The sequence below is a fragment of the Pinus tabuliformis genome, chromosome J (genome assembly GCF_031772625.1).
Source record: "Pinus tabuliformis cultivar Carrire ecotype Pingquan chromosome J, CPIR1, whole genome shotgun sequence".
Taxonomy (NCBI): domain Eukaryota; kingdom Viridiplantae; phylum Streptophyta; class Pinopsida; order Pinales; family Pinaceae; genus Pinus; species Pinus tabuliformis.
Window position 1 is genome coordinate 1,149,606,403 of NC_142295.1, and position 6,562 is coordinate 1,149,612,964.

Sequence of the window (6,562 nt, forward strand, 5' to 3'; positions counted from 1 at the left end):
TTTGTACATAGAGATACACGAAATCTTATTTTGTTCCTTCCCAATTGAATTATACCAGTGGATCATGAAGTTAGCAGATGGCCAAGAGAGATGGACACTTGACGGTCTGATTGTCTAGACCCCAGAGTTAGTGCAGAGATTGGAAGCCTCTAAAGATAAGATCTTGCATGTTGTTGATCATTGGCTCAATCATATCATAGGAATATTTCTAACATATTTCACGATCAATACTTTGGTCAGTGACAACAAAGCAAAGCACCGCTTCTTTAAAAGGTCACGAGGTAAGTATTTAAAATCATTAAATACTTGGATTAAGATGCTACCATGAGAAAAGTGGGTTATGCAATCACCTTGATGTTTAGGGCTACACAAAGTGGAAGGAATTTCAGGGGCAGAGGAAGAAAAATCCCTGAATATATCCCGTTTATTGAACCTACTCTGAGTGACAACGAGGGAGCAGCACAGGCTACTCCGCAGAGTATTATTCAGTTGATAAAGCAAGGGTTCCTGCGAATACCTCATCCACCCACACCACCTCCATCTTCACCCCCACTACTTACACCCTCACCCACACCACCACCACCTCCACCACCATTCAACATGGTGAACTCCTTAAAGCTACATGTGTTCAAGGGCGTGGGAAATGAAGATCCAGACTAGTTTTGGTTCATCACAAAGGTTGTATGGGAAGCTCATGGTATCAAAAATGATCAAATGAACAAAGCGATGTTGGTTAGTACTTTGAAGGACCGTGCACTAACTTGGCACATTAAGTACTACATGGATAACTTGATGTCTACATTGGTAGATATCCAAACTACGTTGAATAAGGAGTTCATTAGACCTAAGTTTGAAGCACAATAAATTGTGGGATTCAAAGAGATCATGATGAAGCCTAGTGAGACACCCTGGGGTTTGGATCAGAGATTGAAATGTACGATCTGTGAGGCTAACATGAACATGACTGATGGGCAGCACCATGAATGGTTTGTGGCCTCACTCCTGCCTCATCTAAGGGTTTCTCTATCACAACAAAAGATTGGGACCCAAGCGGAAGCTCTAGAAATCGCGATGATATTGCATGAGACACCAATGCAAGATGCTAATCTGGGGGTTCAACAGATTCATTCATAGTTGCATAACGTTAGCCTAGAAATGCAGAGTTTGAAGAAAGATAGAATAGCGTGGCCTGAGGTGCATGAAGAAGTTTGGTGCCTGAAGTGAAAAAGCCAGGGGAATAACAAAGATCATTGTCCAGTTTTTTCAAATTATGTTGTAGTAGGGGGACCAATGCCTCTGAGGTTGGAAGCTGCAGCAAGGCCAAGTACAAGGCCCACACTATGGTGTGCTATCTGTCAAGTAGCTAGGAAACATTCGACATACAATTGTCATTTGCTATGAAAATTCGTACAAATACCACAACAACTCTTCTACAACTTTTGTCAGTGAGTGGGACGTGAAGACTGTAATTATCATAGTTACGAATGAATGATGGATAGGAAACCTACATATAGGGTGTAGGCAGAAATGCACCCTCTGGACCAAGGCGCTAGAAGAGTGCGAGGCGAGTATCAGAGGTGCATATAAGGCCGAGGTGGAGGAGGACTTGGTATAGGTCGGGGGCAGGTTATTTGTTACAATTGTTGAGTGCCAGGACAAATACGCGAGAGAGTGTCTAAATCTGTCGTGGCTGTCATGCTGCTACTGTACTTAGTTTGACCATGTGATGGAGGATTACCCTATGTTGTTAGCTAAGATAAGCGAGAGGGGGGCATAGCCTCAGCAACTGACTCAAAACCTACAGATGATGAGGGTTGAGGCTCGTGGGGAAGACCCTAATGTAAATATTGTGCTACAGAGTGGAGTGACGACTAGTGAGGATAAGGGGAAGCAACATGAAGAAGGTGAGTCGGTCCACAAAGTGCCAGAAATGGAGACTAGGTTTGATATAGAAAGCGCAAAATAAACATTTATGGAAGTGAAGAAAAGTTTCGCTAAAGCCTCTACCTCAAGGAGTCAAGAGAAGCCAACTAATGAAATGGACCCATCCATGATTACCATGTTCTTAGAGACCTGCATGAAATTGCTACGTAATAGCAAGGAGGTGAGGGGATTGCAGGAGCTGATCAATAGGTTCTTTGGCAAGGAAAAAGCTACTGATGAACAACGCGTAGTTAGGAAGCTTTGTAAGCATAAGGGAAGAACTATACATGAGATGAGACTCACCACACAAATAGGAGAATACAAAATGGACCAGGTTACCTTAGACCTAGGGTCCAACGTGAACGTTTTGTTGAAAGAGACATGGGAAATAATGGGGAGACCTACACTATAGTGGCCTCCGATTCAGTTAAGGATGGCGAATCAGCAAAAAATCATCCCAATGGGGAGGTTGTAGGGGGTACTAGTTGATATCAAGTGCACTAGCTGATTCTGAATTGATAGAGATTATGGATGACAACGATCCCTACCCTGTGCTCCTTAGGATCGATTGCGCCATTGACATGAATGGGGTAATCAATCTGAAGAAGAAAAATATGATATTTGTGAAGAAATCGCTCTGTGTAGTGGTGCCACTATACCCTGCAGAAGGACTGCGTTATACTCAAGTTGTCCGTGATTATGAAAGTGATGACGATTTGGACCAAATTTACAAGATAATGGCACAAGATCAGGATTGGGTGAATCCGACAGCAGATGGACGTATTGCATGGGACCGCAAAAGTTCTTGCACATCAAATTCAGATGAAGAATTGAAGCAATGGTAGAATTGACTACATGAAGTATCTACGTTGTGCTGTAATATGATGAGCAAGTGGTTGCATTGTGTATCATCAAAGCTAAGAAATTTTCTTTACTATGATGGTTTAACTAATGTTAATCTCTTTTTGGATGCATTTGAGAGAGAACTACCATAGAAGCATCACTTCTAGGCCCTGGACTGGCCGCTGCGAACTACACCTAGGAGGTGGTGGGGCACTCACAGCGACAATTTTGACGATTGGCATGTATACAGAAAAATGATGAGAGTGTGGTTTGGTTACCCACAAGTACGGCTAATATAAAATTATGATAGGAGAAATGATCCATGTGACCATTTGGCCAAATGGACTGAAGCATATGAAGTAAAACCTAAGCCGCAGTGGGTACATTTGTTTTGTCATACCTTGGATGTTATACTGATGAATTGGTACTTGGAGATGGAACTCCGCCATGGCACTAAAGAATGGGATGTTTTGCGCCAAGAATTGTTTATGATGTTCAACTTTGAGGATAGGCTTGAAAGTATCGATGAATCATTGTAGGAGGTTAAGGAAACAATTTTTAGGATACCACAGGATCCTCTAGATTTGATTCAACCTTATTGGACTACCCAACTGAGCCATGCACTGGAGTGCTACAATGTAACAACAGAAGAAGAAGACAAAGACCTGCGAAATATTAATATTCCAGAGACTAAAGGTCACCGCGCAGATGAAGGACCACAACTAAAGAACCCAGACATAACCAAGCCGCTCAAAACCAGATAGATTAACATTGGCACGGAGGCAGAGCTGAAGTTTGCAAAGATTAGGGACTACTAGGACAATGTGACAGTAGATATGGTCGCCGAACTACTCTGCTAATATTGGAATTTGTTCCCCACGGAGTTTTCATATATGAAAGGGATAATAGGGGATCTAGTTGTGATGAAGATCACCCTAAAACCAAATGCAAAACTTGTGAAGCAAAGACCTTACCGCCTCAATCTGAAGTATAAAGAAAGGGTCCGCTTAAAGTTAGATAAGATGATCGTGGCAGGTATTATTGAACCGGTGGAAGAATCTGATTGGGTGATCCCAATAGTAGTTCAGGAAAAGAAGCAAAAGGAACAAATAAGGATATGCATATATCTCAAGAAGTTGAATGATGTCTGTGTGTATGATCCCTTCCCAATTCTGTTCACCGATGCGGTCCTAGATAATGTTACGAGCCAGGAAGAGTATTCGTTCACTGATGGGTTCTCTGGGTACCATCAGATCAAGATTGTACTGGAGGATAGAGGTAATACAACCTTCGTGACTGAATGGGGATAAAAGTAATACAAACTTCTAGAGGTATACTTTGATGATTGGACAATGTTTGGATTGGTAAAGTGCAATGTGGCAAGTCTGCGCTTGATGCTAGATGATGAGCCTCATCATTGAGTAATTATCTAGGCTTTAATTGACCTTAATTCACCTCCTAGATTAGTCAAACCAACTATTCTCATAGCTTATTTCATACTTTTGATTATATTTTGTTTATGAGATGAGTAGAGTTGGATATTTTGCTTTGTGGTCTAATGTGCATATAATGTAGGAATAAAGGATGAAAGCAAGGAAAATGCAGGGATAAAAGATAAAAGTAAGGAACTATGGTAAATACCTTAGTAAAAACTCAAATGGGACAAGGGAGATGAATTACAGGAGGTAAATTCTCGTCTGAAAGTACAAACAACCCCCCTTTTAGAAGGCAGCCAAGCATGTAAAGGCGTAAATAGCAAAATCAGGTGTATTAGAAGGTAGCCAAGCAAGTGAAGGTGCAAACAGCCAAATCAGATGTACTAGAAGGCAGCCAAGCAAGTGAAAGTACGAGTTTATCTTGATTTGGGAGCCAAGCCTCCCTACTAGAAGGCAGTCGAGCTAGTGAAAGGGAAAGCATGAGTTTATCATTGAATTGGGAGCTGTGCCTCCCTAATTTTGAAGGAAGTCGTTGGAGACTTTAGATGTATAAGTAGAGAGGCTTAGGACCTTAGTTTAGCTAGTTACCAAGAGTTACGAAGAGTTAGTAAGAATTCAGACTTATCACTATAGAACTCTACTTTGTTTTCAAGCTACAAGTCTTGTAATAGCTTTTGATTCATAATGAAGATGAGTTTTGTTTTGAGCCAGCACTGAGTTAAGTCAGAGGGCTGAAGCTCTTGGGTTAGGGCTCAACCATAGTAGCCAAAGCTCCTCTTTATTTTATTGTTCTGCTAGCATATATTCATGTTTTATGTTCATTTGCTTAATTAGATGAATTTTCTTTACAACATTGGCATATCTTCATGGTTTAGTTGTTTATTTTCTTAAGTAGTTGCATTTGCATCACCACAGTATATAGTAGATGATTCATAGTTTGATTGTTCATTTACTTCAGTAGTTCATTTCCATTACATAGGTTTATTGTTTAATTGTTTATTTGTTTAAGTAGTTGTTGTCTCATTACAGTAGTGTAGAGTAGATTAGTTGTGTTTTAGTTTGCTTCATTTATGCTTTCATTCAATTAGCATGTTAGCAAAGAAAAGATCCACAAGGTTTACCACAAGTGTCTTGGCCTCACCTCCTCCCTCTGGGACCATGACGTGAGGAAGAAACCTTGTAGCAACCCCAAAAACATAGGGTTTTGGTTTCCACAAGGAGTTTGTTGTTTAACGCATTCACTGGGTTCAAAACAATGTCACTCTATTCCTTTCATGATCATCTACTCATTCACTCTCTTCCTGTAATTTGATCTTCCTCATATCCCTTTCATTCTCCCTCAGCATGAAATACTTAGGCGGAAGAAGTTAATTCACGTTTAAACTGTTTTTACCCATATATTACCTTACATAGCAAAACCTGACCAATCATTGCCCAATTCATTTTCCATGCTGACTTTATGCACTTTGAATCCACACCGTTGATCTGACATGTCTCATCTGATGGCTATCACGCACCCTCTTTCCAACTAGCTCAGCCAAATCTCCAATGTTGATTTGCCTTGCCAGATCCGACGGCTATCACATGATATCGCATGGATTTCTGTCCAATCGTTATCCGTTGGAGGGCATGTGATAAGAGTGGTTTCCTGTTGCTACGTGTTGCCCAGAGAGGCTAATCGCGTAAAATTTTAGAAAACTGCTTACAGCTTGGAGGGCATGTGATAAACATCTTACCGCCCTCTAAACCTGCTTTGTCATTTCCGCACGTTTTCTTCTCCCACTTTAATCTCCACCGTCGATCTGTCTCTTGATCTAACAGTTGTCGCTTCACCTGATTGCCAACTAGCTTGGCCAATCTCCACTGTTCATGAGGCTCCCCTGATCAAACACCTGTCGAAAAATCTTGCACGGACACTTGCACGATCGTTATCCGGCCGAGAGCACGTAAGAAAAGTGGTTTTCTCATGCTACATGTCACTCGGTAAGGCTAATTGTGTGAAATCTCAAAATATAGCTTACCACCTCCACAACCACGCTACCATTTCCCCACGTTTCTTTTGCTCGTGATCTAATATCAGTTGTCCATCTCCTGTTAACCCTGTTCACCCATCTATCTACATACCCTCCTTCGATATGATCTCAAGAATTCATTTACCTTTCACCCACCTGATCTAATGGTTCTTATGCGTTGTCACTCCCTTATGTTCTCTTTTGACCAATTTTGATCTCTGACTGCTCTTCCGCTTAAATACAGATTTTCCTTAGTTTCCTTTTCTTACCCCTTACTCTAGTTTTGATGCTTTTTGCTTCTGTAACTTAGAGAATTAGCATTAGATTAGTGACTGATCTAGTAATTCT